At 44.7% G+C, this 19,230-nt stretch overlaps 1 long non-coding RNA gene across 14 annotated transcripts in view; it reads left to right on the forward strand.

The window, feature by feature from the left end:
* Positions 1 to 17,029, forward strand: part of LOC105603132 (uncharacterized) — a 147,738-nt gene extending 130,709 nt beyond the window's left edge. For 5 of the 14 annotated variants that reach the window (XR_009597224.1, XR_009597227.1, XR_009597229.1 and 2 more), the window contains 2 exons: positions 1,149 to 1,300; positions 7,131 to 17,029. This is a non-coding gene — a long non-coding RNA (uncharacterized LOC105603132). Of the gene's footprint in view, positions 1 to 1,148 lie in introns of all 14 variants that reach the window. The other 9 variants (XR_009597231.1, XR_009597228.1, XR_009597232.1 and 6 more) reach the window with 3 other exon arrangements.
* The last annotated feature ends 2,201 nt before the right edge of the window (positions 17,030 to 19,230 follow it).

Raw genomic sequence — 19,230 nt, forward strand, 5'->3', positions numbered from 1 at the left:
CAGTCAGCTCCCACCCACTGTCAACCAGCTGTTAATGAGCTGCCATCAGTGGTCCTGCTCAGCCATTGGACAGCACAGCAGTAGGCCCTTCTCCTACAACCAACCAACCAACCAACCGTTAAGGAGTGACAGTGAGAGGAATCAGACAGCAGTGGAGTGGTGTTCGTGAAGTGGAGAGTGAGGTAAGGGGCAGATTTTAGTCTTCTCCCTGAGGCTCTCCAGCTCACCGGGCCTTGGACCAGCAGGTGAGCTGGGGGTCCAGGGACCAGGCTGGGGACTGTGTCCTGCAGGACTCCAGAGCCCTCCCCAAGGCCATCCCCTAGCAGGCCTTGAGGAGAGGTGAACCTCACCCCCATCCTGGTCTCTTTGACCCAATAGCAGTGGCAGTCTCCCTGAGTCACAGTCTGTGAGACCTGGTCTGTCCCCCTTTGGGTGGCCTGAGGAGCATGATGGCCAGTTGGGTCGGGCGCCTGACTCCCTCAGTGATGACAGCTGGGCAGGGTGTTGGGGACCTGGCCCTGAGGGAGCCACCAGCTGAGCTCTGCCTCCTCTTTGCCAGGACCAGGACCTTGGAGGGTGACAGCTATGCCATGGGCCCTTGCCCTTTCCTGTCAGGATAGAGAATAACGTTCGTTTGATGGAGATTTACAGGACCATCATTACCAGACCATGACCTGACCTCAAGAACAAAGGGTCTGACGCCAAGAATCTACAACAGCTAACCGTGCTGCTCCCTCACCTTCTGCTTTAAAGAGGGCTCTGTTGAAAGCTTTCAGGAACTTTGGGGTTCTTAGGGCATGAGCCACTCGTCTCCTTGCATGAACCTATAATAAACCTTTCTCTGTTCCAGAGTCTAATGGTTTAATATTGTTGGCCTCACTGTGTGTCATGCACAGAGACTAAGCTAAGGGAGGCCCAGAAAACTGGTAAGACTATTTCTGGATGAGTCTGTCATGGTCTTTCCAGAAGAGATTAGCATTTGAAACCAGAGACTGGAAACAGGATAGTTCCCTAAAGGTCCAGAGAGAGCAAAATGGTGTGTGGTGGGAGGGGATGTTGGGGATTGGGGGAATGGGGCGGGGGGGAGCTTGTTTTCTGAGCCTGGACTTCTGTCTCCTACCATTGGCTTTGGTTTTCCTTGTTCTCAGGCCTTCGGACTGGGACTGATGCCGTTGGCTTCCCTCATTCTTCGGCATCCGGGTTTGGAGGTTCCAGATTTGGAACCACACCACTGGCTTTCCTGGACCGCCAACTTGTAGACAGCAGAGCAGCTCTGGGACTTCTCAGCTGCCATCATCATGTGAGCCAGTCCCACCTAAAAAAAAATCTCTTTCAAGCTATCTATATGTACCCTATGTTTTTTCCCTCTGGAGGATACTAACTAATAGAAATGTTTTTTATTTTATTTTTAATTAGAGGATAGTTGCTTTACAATATTGTGTTGGTTTCTGCCATAATATGAATCAGCCATAGATATACATATGCCCCCTCCTTCTTGGACCCCCTCCTCTCAGGTTGGCTTATTTATCTTCCTCGGTTCTTATCTTGTCACAACAAACAAAAATTTGGAGCAATGGAGCAAAATGTATAGAACAACAGACAAATGAAAAGTCAGCTCACTACTTAAGCATACAGATCTTTTATTAGGCTGACACTCCCAAGAGAGTCCTTCTCATCCTTCCCGTCAAGCTCTTGGCTTCCTCCAGTCCCCCTCCTTTTGGTTATGCCTGGTGCAAAGTAGGGCTTGTACCTACTACCAGTCAATGAAAGGGAATACAAATGGGCATACGCTCAAGGCCAGCTGACAATTTCAAGTTGTGTAACAGCAGGCTGTGTTGTTTATGTCTTCCCATAATTCCAGCTGATATAATTAGATGTAGAATATTCATGAGCCCTTGATACACTCCTAAGTATCTAACTGCTAAGGTTATTTGGAGAAGCTCCTGTGGTCATTTTGTATCCACTGTGTGCCTAGGCCCATGTTCAGGAATTGAAAAGTTTCTATGGTTATTTTGTAGCACATTTATGAGCTCTCCTGGGTGCATCTGGGATGGAGTTTAGAGATCAGCTTGCATCCTTTCAGCCAGGCCTCCTCTAGGTGCTCATGTCTAACTTTGTACCTGATACTCTCACCTCCAATCCCATCCCACCCCTCTAGGGGTCACAGAGCACTGGGTTAGATGTCCCTGTGTCTTACTGCAAATTCCCATTGGCTCTCTGTTTTGCGTATGGTAATGTGTATGTTTCACTGTTACTCTTTCTCTTCATCCCGCCCTCCTCTTACCCCACTGTGTCCACAAGTCTGTTCTCTGTGTCTGCGTCTCCATTGCTGCCCTGCAAATAGGTTCATCAGTGCCATCTTTCTGGATTCCATATATATGCTTTAATATACGATACTTGTTTCTCTCCAACGTATTTCACTCTGTATGACAGACTCTAGGTTCATCCACACAACTGACTCAAATTCATTCCTTTTTGTGGCTGAATAATGTTCCATTGTATATATGTATTAATACCAGAACTTCTTTATCCATTCATCTGTTGATGGACATCCAGGTTGCTTCCATGTCCTAGCTGTTGTAAATGGTGCTGCAGTGAACATTGGGGTACATGTGTTTCTTTCAATTATGGTTTTCCTAGGGTATATGACCAGTAGTGGGATTGCTGTGTCATATGGTAGTTTATGGAGCTTTCCAAGTGCCAATGCAGGAGACAGAAGAGACGTGGATTTGATCCCTGAGTTGGGAAGATCCTCTGGAGGAGTGCGTAGCAACCTACTCCAGTATTCTTGCCTCGGAGAATCCCACGGACAGAGGAGGGTGGTGCCCCAGTCCATAGAGTCATAGAGTTGAACATGACTGAAGTAACTTAACACACACCTGGTAGTTTTATTCCCAGTTTTTAAAGGGATTGCCATTCTGTTCTCCATAGTGGCTGTATCAATTTACATTTCCACCAACAGTGCAAGAGGATTCCTTTTATTCCATACCAGCTCCAGCCTTATTGTTTGTGGATTTTTTGGTGATGGCCATCCTGATTGGTGTGTGGTGACACCTCATTGTAGTTTTGATTTGTATTTCTCTAGTTATGAGCAATGTTGAGCACCTTTTCCTGTGTTTATTAGTCATCTTTGTGTCTTCTTTGGAAAAATGTCTATTTAGGTCTTCTGCCCATTTTTTGATTGAGTTGTTTGTTTTTCTGGTATTGAGCTGCATGAGCTACTTATATATTTTGAAGATTAATCCTAGAGATGCTTTTTAAATTTTCAAATTTCTAAATTACTTTCCCCTTAAATTTATTTCGTCAGATTGAGATTGAGGTCGCAATGCTTTTTCAATCTGTCTTATATAGAGAGACTGAAATGTTCTTTGGTGTTTGGTAATTTTACAGTACTTTATTATATATTTGGTAAGAATACTGATGTATTTTCTATTAATAGATAAAACCTAGCTTAACTAATTAATCTAACATTCCACAGATTGTCTTTCTAGTGTCACCTGTTGAATGGATGGGCTATAAACTAAAATCTCTGATGAAGTGTGTTTCTCCTCAAGTTCTCTTTGTCTTTTCTCAGCAGACATTGAAGGGTAGGGTGGAATGATATGGAGGTTTAATCCAGTGGAGATTATCTGCTCGTGGTGAATAAACTGCTCAGAGTTACTTCCATAGCTAACCCTCTTTTAATTTTTCCACTGTCGGTAGTTGGGTCTTTTTAGTGTCAACTGAAAAAAAATGCACAACTTGAAAGTTGAGAGTTATGTTTTATCTGGTGGGCAAAACTGAGGACTGCAGATAACTGAGGGACTGCTCCAAAGAGGCAAGAAGGGAGCCAGGATATATAGAAGTTTCTGCAATAAAGACCACTTAGTTACTTGGAACATGAAAAGGTTGCTGTTAATAAAAGAAAACCAGATGTCTGAATGTAAGGAATTTAGCACTTTTCTGTGTATGGGATGATGCTCTCTAAAAACATTCCTTTAATATGCACCTCAGCCATCTGGGGCCAGTATACTGTGTTTGTCATCCTGAGCCTCCTCCAGGTACACCATCGTAGTGGAGGTGGTGGAGCTTCCATTAGATGTAGCCCAGTGTATCCCCAGGTCATCTGACTTCTTTGCAACCGCATGGGCTGTAGCCTGTAAGGCTTCTCTGTCCATAGGATTTCCTAGGTAGGAATACTTGAGTGGGTTTTTACTGAGACGTGCCATTCCCTTCTCCAGGGCATCCTCCCAGATCAGAGATTGAACATGTATCTCCTGCATTGACAGGCAGGTTCTTTACCACTGAACCACCAGATCTGGGGACTGAGCCACCAGGCTTACATAAATCATTTTACAGATATAACAGTCTATTACGTGCTGATGATAACTTGATTTTTAACCTCTACCTCCCCTCTCACTTTTTATGTTTTTGATGTCACAGTTTACCTTTTTATATCATGTATTAATTAACCAATTTTATAGCTATAGTTACTTTTACTACCTTTGTCCTTTAACGTTTATATTAAGAATTAAATGATTAACACACAACCATATTCAGTATTAGAATATGCTGAATTTGGCTACATGCTTATCTTTATCTTCTTTATCTACCTGCATCCTTTGTTTTCATAGGAGTATAATGCCCTTTCGTGGCAACTTGAAGAACTCATTTCAGTGTTTAGAGCTAATGAACTCCCTCTGCTTTTGTTTGTTTGGAAAAGTCTTTACCTCATTTCTGAGAGAAAAATTTACCAGGTAAAGTATTCCTTGTTGGAATACTTTTCCAAGAGTGTTTATTAATATTATATCCACCCATTCTCTTCGCCTAAAAGCTCCCTGCTGAGAACTCAGCTTCTAGGAATACCCTCATATGAGATAGACTTTTCTTCTGTCTTGTTGATTTGAAATTCTGCCTTTATTTTAGACAGTGTTATCAAAAAATGGGACAAGATTGTTTTGTATTGAAATTTTGGGGTGACTTTTAGCTTTATAAACTTGGATATCAAAATTTCTCCCCAGATTTGAGACGTTTTCATCCTTTATTTCTTTAAATATGTTTTCTGACTCTTGTCTCTCTTCTTCTGAGACCCGAATACTTCTTAGAATGTTTTTTAATCTAAGAGATTTTTAATCTAAAATGTAATCTAATTTTTAATCTAATGTTCGTAGTCTAAGGAAATTATAGAATAATTCACCGAATCTTCACTCTTCATTCATCTTTCTTCTTTGAATGAATGATTTCAAGCTCCTGTCTACTACTCACAAGTTTTCTTCTCCTTGACCCATTCTGCTGTTGATGTTGTCTACTGCATTTGTAATTTCATCCACTATATTTTTCAGCCTAAGAATTTGTACATTTTTGTTTCAATGTTTTCCTTCTCCCTACAGAACTTCTCATTTGTTCATGTATCATTTTCCTGATTTTGGTGAATTGTTCTATGTTTTTTTTGTAGTTTATTGAGCTTCCTTAAAACAGCTGTTTTAAATTATTTATTGGGTAAACTGCAGATTTCCATTTCTTTGGGGTCAGTTATTAGACACAGTTATTGTGTTCCACTGATGGTCATGTTTCCTTAAAGCTTCTTTTTAAAAAAATTTTTAACTGAAGTATAGTTAATATACAGTATTATATTAGTTTGGGGTGTACAGCATAGTGAGCCAACATTTTCATGTATTGTGAGTTGATCACCATTAAGTCCAGGAGCCTTCTGTCATCATACAAAGTTACTGCAATTTTACTGACTATATTCCCTAAGCTGTTCATTACATCCCAGTGACATATATTTTATAACTGGACCTCAAATTTTCATATTCCTTGAAGTCCTGTGTTGCTGTTTTCACATCTGAAGAGGAGTGACCACTTCTAGTCCTTACTGGCTGACTTCAGGAGAGAAACACCCTCTGTGGGCTGTGCTAGGAATTCTCACATCTTTATTGTGAGGACGCCTGCTCCACACCTCCTCTTGTGGCAGAATGCTGAAATGCACATACCCTCTCTGGATCCTGCCAAGCCTGGCTGAGTGCTGACAGAAAGGGGTGCTGAATGGTCCAGCCAGTGGTTTCCTCCGGGCTTGCTGACTCAGGTAGCTTTCTGCTCAGGCTCCCTTACTGCCTGAGTGCATCCTCACAGCTGTCAGCACATCCACAGGGAGGCAGTGGGTGTCAGGTGGGTGCTCTCCAAGAGACGAGGTGTTGAGGCAAGGAAGAGATTTTAATCTGGGAGCCAGCTGACCGGGAAGATGGCAGGCTTGTTCCTCAAAGTAGCCATCTTGTCTGGGCCTGGTTGCCAGGATCTTTTATGGATCAGAGATGAGGGGGAGGTGAGGAAACAAAGTAGAAAGACTATTCAGTCTTTGCAAATGTCCCCTAGAATGGCAACCCTTAGGCAGGGGAATGTGTTAGTTTCACTTCCTTACAGTCCTTCACAGGTGGGCAGCTCAGGTTCTCTCTCTGAGGCAGGCCATTGTGTATAACAAAAAAGGGTTAAAGTCACAGAAGCAGATCCAGTGTAAACTTAAAATTAACCCTTCTCCATTACCCTTAGTCCTGAGTGTCACCTTGGGGATTGTGGGGGCAACAGGGGAAAAATCAGAGCATTTCTCTTACTCTCCTCAATGCATCCAGCATCTGATTTTCTGTCCAGCAGTGTGCTGGCCCCCACCACTGGCCTCCAGGCCTCCCACACTGTGCTGGAACACCCTGCTGGACTCTGGGCCTCCCACAAAGGCTGTCTAGTTTGTGGGCGTTTTTCCAAATCAGTTTTCTTTCAGGGAAGATAGTAACCTGTTCCACCATTTTGATGATGTTGCTCCTCTGCCTTCTGATTTTTTTTGTTGGAAACTGGACATTTGAGTGCAGCAATGTGGTAACTCTGGAAATAAGGGCCCCACTCTTCCCCAGGGTTTGTTTACTGATACTGGTTTTGTTCTAATTGTTCCTCTCTGCTGAGGACCAACCTGAGATGTAAGCTGAAGATCTTCTCAGGTCTTTTCTAAGACTTTGGCTTGTGTGGTCACTTCCTATTTTTCCCCATATAGACACTTGTTTTTGAGTTACTGTCCAGTGTCCTTTATGCAGGGCAGGCCTAGTGCTAAACAACTCCCTGTTTTGCCATCAACAGGCTTCTTTGTTGATGTGTTTTTCCTTCAGTGCTTTGAATAAATCAACCCACTGTCTCCTGGTTCACACTTGGGAAAGGAGTATGTCAAGGCTGTATATTGTACTCTGCGTATAAGTTAAATAAGCAGGGTGACATTATTTGAAATGCCGGGCTGGATGAAGCACAAGCTGGAATCAAGATTGCTGGGAGAAATGTTGATAACCTCAGATATGCAGATGACACCACCCTTATGGCAGAAAGCAAAGAACTAAAGAGCCTCCTGATGAAGGTGAGAGAGGAGAGTGAAAAAGCAGGCTTAAAACTTGACATTTCAAAAATGAAGATCATGGCATCTGGTCCTGAAGGAGGAAACAGAACAGGTTCCATGTTGAAAGCAGGACTCCATCTTGGGCGGGACTGTGGACTTTGAGCTATATGCCCTGTATCTATGGAAACAACATACAAACTGGAAAATCAGACCCCCTGGATGGAAGGGCCCCAGGGCTCATACCTAGACTCTCCGTTGCCTAAAAAAAATACCCTAATTATCTGTGTAACCAAATAGAATCATAAATTCTATTATGCTTATTGGGGTATGACCACAGGCATATTGAAAATTGTCCACTGTTAACTACCTAGGCTTAAGGCATACGAATCACAGGTTTAAGGCACACGAATCATGGCTTAACTTTGATTGTATCTTTCTTTTCTTTTGTTCCAACTAGAGAATTTGGGGAGGTGGGTTTGAGCACCTACACTTAGGGTATATAAGGTTTTCACAAAAACTGGTCGGGGTCCTTGGCTAAGAGGAGACTCTCCCTTGGGCCCACCAGTGTACAAATCGCACTCCACCATCTGCATGTCCTTTTGAGTGAGTTTGATTCCTGGAATGCACGGCTACAACATTTGATCCACTGGCCGGGAAACTCCTCACTTGAGGAGACAAATCCCATTTGGGACTACTCTGAGGCCTTGAGGCTTGAATCTTCTAGAGGGGGGAGGTCGCCTCGCCCTTCTGGAAGGATTCTGCTTCTCAGCTTCCAGACCTTTTACGTTTAGCAGGTAGTGGACAGCAGCAGGGGAACTGAGTGCTCAGGTGAGGAGGAACCCACCCGGCAGGGTGGAAGAGGGGGCCCGATCACCCCCCTGGGAGGGACTAGAAGGGGCACAGACCCTGGAATAGGCAGGTGGCAGCGATTGCTTGATACATAGGTCAACGAGTGTGTTAGGGCTTAGGAAGGAAATTTGTGAAGGTCATTTAGGAGGTGGTATCCACGCCATCTTAGGGAAATTATTACCAAGCAATTGCCAGGGGATTTTTAGGAGAAGAAACTTGGTCCTTGTGTGGTCGTATTCTACCCTCCCACAGGAGGTGCCCTATCTGCTGCAAAACCCCTGATCCCCTCAAACTAGTTAGGTAGAAAGAAAAAGAGTATATCAGTAAGTATGAATTGGCCTTTCCAGGAGAAGCCTGGGATGTGGGGTATCTAATCGATCTGTGTTTTCATCCTCACCCAGTTAAGCCCCCTGGGACAAGAAAGGCATCTAAAGCAAAGGGGAGAAGTTGTGGCTGCTGTGGTGTTCTGGTTTAGACAAATAAGGCTGCAAGAAAAACAATGCCTGACTCCCCCCCCCCACCCTCTGGGACTTAGCAGGTAAAGCCCTCCTTGACCCTATTAGACAAGAGGCAGACTGGGAGTTTAAGTGTTTCATCGAGTGGAAATACCAAAAATACCAGGGATACCAAGTGCTTCTCAGGCCAAAAGAGAAAAAAAGGAAACATCAACGAGAAGGTAGGAAAAATGGGAGGAATTGAATCTAAGGCAACTGTACTAGAAAACATGATCAAAAACTTCAAAAAGGGATTTGACGGAGACTGTGGGACAAAGATGATGCCCAGCTGGCTCTGCACTCTCTGTGAGGTCGAGTGACCCGCAATGGGAGTCAGTTGGCCACCAGAGGATACCATGGACTTAAATTTAATAAAGACAGTCTATGCCATAGTTACGGGAAAACCTGGACACCCTGATCAGTTCCCATACAAAGACTCTTGGTTAGGGATAGCCCAGGACCCTGCCACATGGGCCTGATTTTATATCCAAAATGGGGAGGGGAAGATATTGATGGCTCAAAAAGTAACCAAAGATGAAAAGGAGACCTTACAGGATCCAGAGAGGGAAGAACTTCCCCCGCCACTGTACTGGATGATGATCCCACCAACCAATGTTCCTGCAGTGCCGAGAGCCTCCCCACAGGGAACTGACCAGAGGCGGATAAGCATCCCAGACCCTCCACCTTCACCAGTCCTCCCGACAGCCCCACAGGTTATAGAGCTGCCATTCTGGCAAGCTGTTGAAGGGGCAACAGGCTACAACCCACCAGATTCAACCACTGCTGACATCATACGCCACAAGCTCTATCCTCTGCTCCTTGTAAGTACTTCCAAACAAGGGGAAGGAGACTTTGGAATTAAGCAGAGACTGTGCCCTGCCAGAGAGCCGGAGGGAAAGGCACCACTACAGATGCCTCTTAGAGAAGTCCAACAACCCCCCGTGTAAGGGGAGGATGGTAATTACCATCAAGCTCCTATAGCTTATTACTACCATCCTTTCTCATCAACTGACATACTCAGAAGAGCCACCAGGTATGACTATATTGATGGAAACCATCTTTCACACCCATCGACCAACAAGGGATGATGTCATGCAATTATTGACATCTCTCTTCAGTACTGAGGAGAGATATAGGATTAATACGGAAGCAAGAAAATGGTTATGAAAGATGGTTCCAGAAGGTGTTGCAAACCCAGAAAGGTGGATAGAGCAAGCCTTCTCCACTGATAAACCTAATTAGGACCATAACACAGAAGAAGGGCGGATTCAATTAGACAGATATCAGACAGCCATTATACAAGGGCTGAAGAGGGGACCCCGTAAGCCAGTGGACATGTCAAAACCTGCTGGGGTAATTTGGAAGGGGAATGATCACCTGAATTTTATGAAAGGCTCTGTGAAGCCTATAGACTTTATATACCTATAGACCCGGACGCTCTAGGCTCTCAGATTGTTGTAAACTCAGCATTCATCTTGCAGGCGTACCCTGATATTAACTGAAAGCTTCAAAAGACAGAAGGGGTGCTGTCCATGTCCAGCTCCCAGTTAATTGAAATAGCAGACAAAGTGTTCCGGAACAGGGACACAGAAATAGAAAAGAAATATAAAAAGAGATATAAAGAGGAACAAAAAAGAACAGACCAGAGATTTGCAATGCTAGCTGCTACTCTGGGAAAGTCTTATCTCGGGCCCTCCAGAAAAACCTCTTCCTGCCCCAGGGATGGTAAAGCGTCTGCCTGCAATGCGGGAGACCCAGGTTTGATCCCCAGGTCGGGAAGATCCCCTGGAGAAGGAAATGGCAACCCACTCCAGTACTCTTGCCTAGAAAATTCCATGGACGGAGGAGCCTGGTGGGCTACAGTTCATGGGGTCATAAAGAGTCGGACACGACTTAGCGACTTCGCCTTCGCCCCAGGGACAAGACAGACCTTCAACCCATCCCAATGGAGGCCCCAGGCCCCATTACAGCCAAACCAGTGTGCCTGGTGCTGAGGTTTCTGCCATTGGAAGAATGAATGCCCTAAGGCAAGGAGGGAAGAGAAAGCTCCCATGATTGTGGGACTTGCTGACTTAAAATTAAATAGGGCTGCTGGGGCTCAGAGATACCAGGTCCCTGAGAGCCCGTGGTAACCTTAAAAGTGGGGGACCAAAGCATTGACTTTATGGTGGATACAGGAGCAGAACTGTTGGTAGTAACAAAACCTGTGGCACCGTTATCCAAAAAGACTACCGCTGTAACTGGGGTATCAGGAGAAGAGATGATTAAATCATTCTGCCAGCCCGGAAAATGCCAGATAGGGGGACACCAAGTGATTCATGAATTCCTCTACATTCCTGAGTGCCCAGTACCCCTGTTGGGAAGAGACTTGCTCTCCAAACTAGGAGCACAAGTGACCTTCTCCCCTGAGGAGAGGCCCACCTTCCGGATGGGCACTATGACTTATTGCTCTCTCTCAATACCCACCCCAAGATGAGTGGAGGTTGCATGAGCCTCCAAAGGAAAAACCAGGTGGGCCGGAAGAACTTGAGAGAGAGCTAACTCAATTATTTCCTGAAGTCTTGGCAGAAGACAACCCTCCCCCCTCCCCCCAGGCTGGCTAAACATTAAGCTCCAGTGATAATAGAACTCAAGCCAGGCACCATTCCGGTTAGAAAGTGCCAGTACCCGCTACTGATAGAGGCCCGGGCCAGCATACTAGCCCACATCAATAGATTGGAACAAGCGGGTAGGCATTCTAGTAGAGTGCCAGTCGGCTTGAAATAGGCCGATCCTGCCAGTCAGAAAAGGAGGAGGACAGGACTATAGGCCTGTGCAAGATCTCAGGCTAGTCAACCAGGCTGCTGTGACTTTACACCCCACTGTTCCAAACCCCTCCACCTCACTTAGCCTCCTCCCACCGAGGACTAAAGTTTATACTTGCCTAGATCTCAAGGATGCCTTCTTCTGTATTAGCCTTGCTCCAGCATCACAGCCCATCTTTGCCTTGAAATGGGAAGATCCAGTCAGGGAAACCAAACAGCTCACCTGAACTCGTCTCCCACAAGGGTTTAAGAATTCTCCAGCCATCTTTGGGGAAGCCTTGGCTACTGACCTGGACTCATTCCAGTCAGAAGAGTATGGATGTTGGCTCCTACAATATGTGATGACCTACTACTGGCTGCCGAGACCAAGGAAAAATGCTGGGAAGGACGAAAGCACTGCTCTAACTGCTGATGGAAGCAGGTTACCGGGTGTCGAAGGAGAAGGCACAGATCTGCAAGGAGGAGGTAAGGTATCTGGGGTTTGTTTTAAAGAAGGGCACAAGGTTATTAGACCAGTTCAGTTAAAAGACCAGTTCAGTGATCCTGAGAATCCCAACACCTAAGACTTGTTGGCAGGTCCAGGAGTTTTTGGGAGCTGCTGGGTTTTGCAGAATCTGGATTCCAGGATATTACCCAATGGCCCAGCCTTTATATGAAGTCTTGACGGGGCCTGAGGAGAATCCGCTAAATTGGACTGAAAAACAACAAAAAGCCTTTGATGAACTAAGGTTGGCAATTATATCAGCCCCCGCTTTAGGGCTGCCAGACCTTGCCAAGCCATTTACTCTCTATGTAACTGAACAAGACAAAACAGCAATGGGGGTGTTAACTCAGACTGTGGGAACGTGGGACAGGCCTGTAGCCTCTCTCAAGGCGGCTTGACAGTGTTGCCACCGGGTGGCCCAGATGCTTGCAAGCAATTGCCGCAGTTGCCCTACTAGTACGAGAAGCTACTAAATTGACTTTAGGCCAAGGTCTGGTCGTAAGAGTCCCACATGAGGTCAACACACTCTTATGAGGAGATCCCCACAAGTGGCTATCAAACTCCCAGATTATTCAGTATCAAGGGCTGTTATGTGAAAACCCTAACCTCCATATTGAGCCTTGCCAGACTTTAATCCCAGCCACACTACTTCCAGTGGGAGAGGGTGGATCTTCTCATGACTGCGGGAAGGCTTGGAAGAGGTCTACGCCAGCAGACCCGACCTCTGAGACCAACCGATTCTGGACCCTGATTGGGTCCTGTATACTGATGGCCCTAGCCTGATAAAACAAGGACAGTGGCTGTCAGGTTATGCCATAGTCGCAGAAAAGACTATCATTGAAGCTGGCTCCTTGACACAACACTGTTCTGCTCAACGAGCTGAGTTATGGGGCTTGATTTGCGCACTCCAGCTGTCAAAAGGCAAGAGAGTAAACATCTTCACCGACTCCAGGTACACTTTTGCCACACTACATGTACATGGGGCTCTGTATAAGGAGAAAGGCCTTTTGACAGCTAGTGGAAAAGATACCAAAAATAAGGAAGAAATTCTGAGCCAATTAGAACCAGAAAGGGTTCTGGGAACCAGAAAGGGTTGCAGTCATACACTGCGGAGAACATCAAAAAGAGGATACCCACCAGGCTCAGGGAAACAGACTGGCAGATAAGACCACTAAACAAGCAGCCGAGGGCATGGGGGTGACAAGTGAGCCCCTATTAAAGCTCTCGTATTGGTGGAGCTGCCTGAGCTAACGCTGGACTCTCCAAAATACACTGAAACCCAAAACCAACTAGCCAAAGCAGGAGGGGCTAGCAAGACTGAAAAGGGATGGTGGGAATTGCCAAGTGGCAAATTATTGGTACCAGAGGAGCTGGCACCCACTCTGGGAAGCCAAACACACCAAGCGACCCACCTAGGCCATGATAAACTGGAAGAGCTAATTCGAAAATATTTCTTGGTTCCCCGCCTCTCTCCCCTATGCAGAACAGAATCTCAGAACTGCACTGCTTGCTCACAGGTCAGTGTTGCCTCTCGGCACAGACAGAAACCTCCAGGGATTCAGCTAAAAGGCAGGCTGCCCTTTGAACACCTGGAAGTGGACTTCACTGAAATGAAACCTCACTGACACTACCATTACCTGCTGGTCATGGTATATACGTTCTCAGGATGGGTAGAGGCTTTTCCTGGCCGGACTGAAAAAGCATCAGAAGTAGCCCGGTGCCTGCTTCGGGAGATAGTTCCCAGATTTGGATTTCTTACCAGCATTGGATCAGACAATGGCCTGGCTTTCGTAGCTGATTTAGTACAAGAAGTAAGCAAAACTTTAAACATCAAATGGAAACTACACACTGCATATAGGCCCCAGAGTTCTGGGATGGTGGAACAGACCAAGCGGACACTTAAAGAGACACCCTCCAAATGCATCAGAGAGACTGACTGCTCCTGGGTGGACTTGCTTCCAATGGCTCTACTCAGACTCAGGATGACCCCACGATCCCATGGCTACTCTCCGTATGAAATTGTATATGGGAGACCCCCTCCCATAATAAAATAGGTGTCAACCAATTTGCCTCAGGTGGAAACAGTGTCAGACTTTATTTTTTGGGGCTCCCAAATCACTGCAGATGGTGATTGCAGCCATGAAATTAAAAGACGCTTACTCCTTGGAAGGAAAGTTATGACCAACCTAGATAGTATATTCAAAAGTAGAGACATTACTTTGCCAACTAAGGTCCATCTAGACAAGGCTATGGTTTTTCCAGTGGTCATGTATGGATGTGAGAGTTGGACTGTGAAGAAAGCTGAGCACCGAAGAATTGATGCTTTTGAACTGTGTTGTTGGAGAAGACTCTTGAGAGTCCCTTGGACTGCAGGGAGATCCAACCAGTCCATTCTGAAGGAGATCAACTCTGGGATTTCTTTGGAAGGACTGATGCTAAAGCTGAAACTCCAGTACTTTGGCCACCTCATGCGAAGAGTTGACTCATTGGAAAAGACTCTGATGTTGGGAGGGATTGGGGGCAGGAGGAGAAGGGGACAACAGAGGATGAGATGGCTGGATGGCATCACAGACTCGATGAACGTGAGTCTGAGTGAACTCTGGGAGATGATGATGGCCAGGGAGGCCTGGCATGCTGCGATTCATGGGGTTGCAAAGAGTTGGACACGACTGAGTGACTGAAATGAACTGAACTGAACTGAAGGGGGGATGGGACTTCACGGCAGATGGAACTGGGTAAGGTAATAAATCAGGTAACTGAGTTTGTACAAGAAAGAGTGCTGTTCCCCTTGGAGGAACAGATTCATGAGTTTACCCTTGGTGACCAAGTATGGGTCAAAGATTGGGAACATGATTCACTAGCCCCTCGGTGGAAGGGCCCTTATACTGTTACTCTAACTACCCCTACTGCAGTTAAAGTTGCAGGTATTGCCCCTTGGATCCATCATACGAGGGTGAAGAAAGCATACCACGCAGACCCAGAAAACGCTGAGTGGACTGCACAGAGGGACCCCGCTGACCTTCGAGAGACTAAGATCATCCTTAAGAAGAAGGAGGAGGAAAGAAGATCCCGGACAAGCCCCTTGAGGATGAAGCCACATAATCAACTCCTGCTGCTTTCCTCATCGACATGATTTTGAATTTAACTTCCATTTCAACTCAGGACAATGTTTTCATCTTATGGGCACATTCCTATGCGGACTTCAACACCACCTCCAGCTGCTGGGTATGTGGGGCTGTGCCTCTGTCTGTGATGGATGGACTTCCTTGGTGGTATCACCGCTCCTTTTAAACCACTCTGCTCTTTTCTGGGACAACAAAGAGACTTCCCTTTCTCTTGTCAATCATAATCTCTCCCTGCTCTCTTGGTTTAAGCCAGACCTACAGTCAATAGACTCGGTTCATGGGGTTCTTTTTGATGTAAACACCAGTTTCATAGAAGTAACAAAAACCTATACCTCATATTTAAAGAGGAGGCAAAAAACAAACAAACACAAAAACACAAAAAAAACGCTCCCTGACCACCAACGGAGGACAGGCCTCTAGGTACGTTGAACAATTCTGCCGAGTTTGGGATGAATATTTCTGGATGACCCCAGAAAAGGGTCAATTAATTACTCCTGCCACTATATGCTGGGAACAAAAAGAACAAAGGGTAGGGTTTGGTGACCGTCCCTTAGACCCAAAAGAACTAAAATATATGGGGTACCTATCCCCCAAACAATGTAAACGAACATTTGAGGCCACATACCACCCCAACCAGTCCATCCACTGGCCAGGCTCTGATTAAAAATAAAACCCTGGAATCCGCTGGGTGGCACCCAACGGAACCTAATGGCTTTGGGGGCCTAACCTTTGGTCTTGGTTACCAGTCTGCTGGGTAGGCCCCTGCACACTGGGATTCGCTTTTGCCCATGGCAGCATAAAGCCTAACCTACAGAAAACCCCAGTCAATCTACCTTATTTACATGCTAGGTGGACAAGGTCTGTGTTTCAGTGGCATGAGTATATTGCTGCCTTACTCATACCTTCTATAGGGTCAACAGACAGTATGATTAAAGTAGAGGCCTTGACTAATTTCACAAAACAGGCCCTCCTAGATAGTGCTAAAGCCATCCAAGCCTTAAAAGAACAAATCCAAATGAGAAAAGCGGTAATTCCAAATTGAATGGCTTTGGACATGCTCACAGCTGCTCAAGGAGGGATCTGTGCTATAATTAAGGTTGAATGTTGTGTATATCCTGATTTATCTGGCAATGTATCAGCTGCTTTAGATGACATGAAAAACTGGGTAAAAGCAATGTCAAATGAAAACATTCCTTTCTGGACTTTGGTTCTATCTTGGGTGAAGGGTGATTGATGGAAAACTATATTTAAAATTGTTATAGTTGCCTTGATAGTTCTGCTTTGTGGACCTTGCATTTACAATGTATTATGCACTTTATAGCCCAAAGGCTGGTGTTGTTTTCCCAAGTTGGCGGTCAGAGAGCCAGGGTGCAATATATCCCTATCAGTGATGCTCATACTATGAGTTAAGAGCATCAAGATGGGGAATGAAGGAGGAAACAGAACAGGTTCCATGTTGAAAGCAGGACTCCATATTGAGCTGGACTGTGGATTTTGAGCTATATGCCCTGTATCTATGGAAACATCATACAAACTGGAAAATCAGACCCTGGATGGAAGAGCCCCAGGGTTCATACCTAGACTCTCTGTCGCCTAAAAAAATAACCTAATTATCTGTGTAACCGAATAGAATCATAAATTCTATTATGCTTATTGGGGTATGACCACAGGCCTATTGATAATTGTGCATTGTTAACCAGCTAGGCTTAAGGCATACGAATCACAGGTTTAAGGCATATGGGGTTAACTTTGATTCTATCTTTCTTTTTCCTTTGTTCAGACTAGTTTCAGAGAGTTTGGGGAGGTAGGTTTGAGCACGTACACTTAGGGTATATAAGGTTTTCACAAAAACTGGTTGGGGTCCTTGGCTAAGAGGAGACTCGGCCTTGGGCCCGCTGGTGTAATAAACTCCACTCCACCATGCACATTGTCCTTTTGAGTGAGTTTGTTTCCCGGAATGCGTGGCTATAACAGTCCCATAACTTTATGGCTAATAGATGGGGAAACAATGGAAACAGTGACAGACTTAATTTTAGGGGGCTCCCAAAATCACTGCAGATGGTGACTGCAGCCATGAAATTAAAAGATACTTGCTTCTTTGAAGAAAAGCTATGACCAACCTAGATAGCATATTAAAAAGCAGACATTACTTTGCCAAGAAAAATCTGTCTAGTCAAAGCTATGGTTTTTCTAGTAATCATGTATGGATATGATAGTTGGAATATAAAGAAAGCTGAGCACTGAAAATTGATGCTTTTGAACTGTGGTGTTGGAGAAGACTCTTGAGAGTCCTATGGACTGCCAGGAGATCAAATGAGTCAATCCTAAAGGAAATAAGTCTTGAATATTTATTGGAAGGACTGATGCTGAAGCTGAAACTCCAATACTTTGGCCACCTGATGAAAAGAATTGACTCATTGGAAAAGACCCTGATGCTGGGAGGGATTGAAGGCAGGAGGAAAAGGGGATGACAGAGGATGAGATGGTTGGATGGCATCACCAACTCAATGCACATGAGTTTGAATAGGCTCCAGGAGTTGGTGATGGACAGGGAGGCCTGGCGTGCTGCAGTCCATGAGGACACAAAGAGTCAGACATGGCTGAGCCACTGAACTGAACATTTTGTAATGAGACAAACACCACGTTTCTCCTGAATAGTATCAGCTGCTTCCTACTTTACTTACAGAATGCTGCTAATGTATTAATCATGCACAGAGGAGTACTGCTATGTGTGATTTGATGCTGAGCAGCTTTTCGGAGAAACACGAGTGTAATACGTGGTGATGGTTGTCACTGATGTACTCATTTCATAAAACCTTAATCAATATCCTGAGGGATTCTGAAGGAAATATATACCAACCTAATATCACACTTGAAAACAAAAACTTGACCGAAAAGGATAATCATTAAATATTCTAAACTCACCTTTCCAAACTGAGAACTTTTACATAGAAGAGCTTTAAATTACAATGTGAGCCATGGCTAAGATGGTGCTTTCAATGGGAGTATATTATTTTAAGATAATGAAAGTAGGCCAGCACTAATGATGGTGATGTTTTCTCTTGCTCTAAGCCAAACCCTGTGGTTATCTGCCCTCCTTTCTCCAAGGCACACACTGTAATAATTTCCTCTAAGGATACCCCAGTGAGCTGTGTACTATACTCTGTGGATGTTGGAGCCTACTGACCCAGTCAGCCTGACTGGAACCATCACTTTGCTGTTGAGAATTTTCTTTGCACAGCCCCATTTCTTTTTAATCTAACAAAATAACAGCTTGCTTTAACAAGTAATCTTTTTCTTGTGATGATGAGCTTATTGTCAGGAAAAACAATTTGTCTCACAAAATAACTTGAATCACAAGCAAATTTCCCATACAACTAGTGGGAAAAGTCTGTGTGTAAGTGATGTTTCAGCAACAGTCATTCATTTCAGAGTTATGGCTACACTATATTTTTGTGTAAATTTTGTTTATTTTTGGGATAAAAATAAACAGCCTCTTAATTATCTGCAGTCAGTAGGTAAACTGAAAAAAATAGTGGTATCTTTAAGTGGATACTAAATCAAGTTAGTTTGAAAGGCAACTCTAATGCAAAACTTGTCTAAGAAACAAAAATAAATTGGTTTTTCCATTAAAATCAAAGCCCCCAGGAGTTCCCTGGTGGTTCAGTGGCTAAGACTCCATGTTCCAATGGGGACCCAGGTGTGATCCCTGGTCAGAGAACTAGATCCCACATGGCACAACTAAGATCCAACACAGCCAAACAAATAAAAATGAACAAATACTAAGAAAATTGAAGCTGCCCCTCCACCTGCCCCCCAGTCAGAATGGGAGAAAGTGCAAGTCATGTGTCTATCCAGGGACTTGTATCCAGAATATGTAAACCCTTATGGCTAAATAGTACATAGGCAGATAAAATAACTAAAACACTGGCAACGAATTTGAATACGCATTTTTCCAAAGACATAAAAATGACCCACAAGCGAATGAAAAGATGCTCAATATCATGAATCACTAGGGAAATACAAATCAAAACACTCGGCCACCTCCAGGATGGGTCAGACCATAATGACGAGAAACAATGGAGGCAAAGATGTGCAGGAATGGGGACGCTTGTCCTGTTTTGGC

This window comes from Ovis aries, chromosome 18 (assembly GCF_016772045.2).
Source record: "Ovis aries strain OAR_USU_Benz2616 breed Rambouillet chromosome 18, ARS-UI_Ramb_v3.0, whole genome shotgun sequence".
Taxonomy (NCBI): Eukaryota; Metazoa; Chordata; class Mammalia; order Artiodactyla; family Bovidae; genus Ovis; species Ovis aries.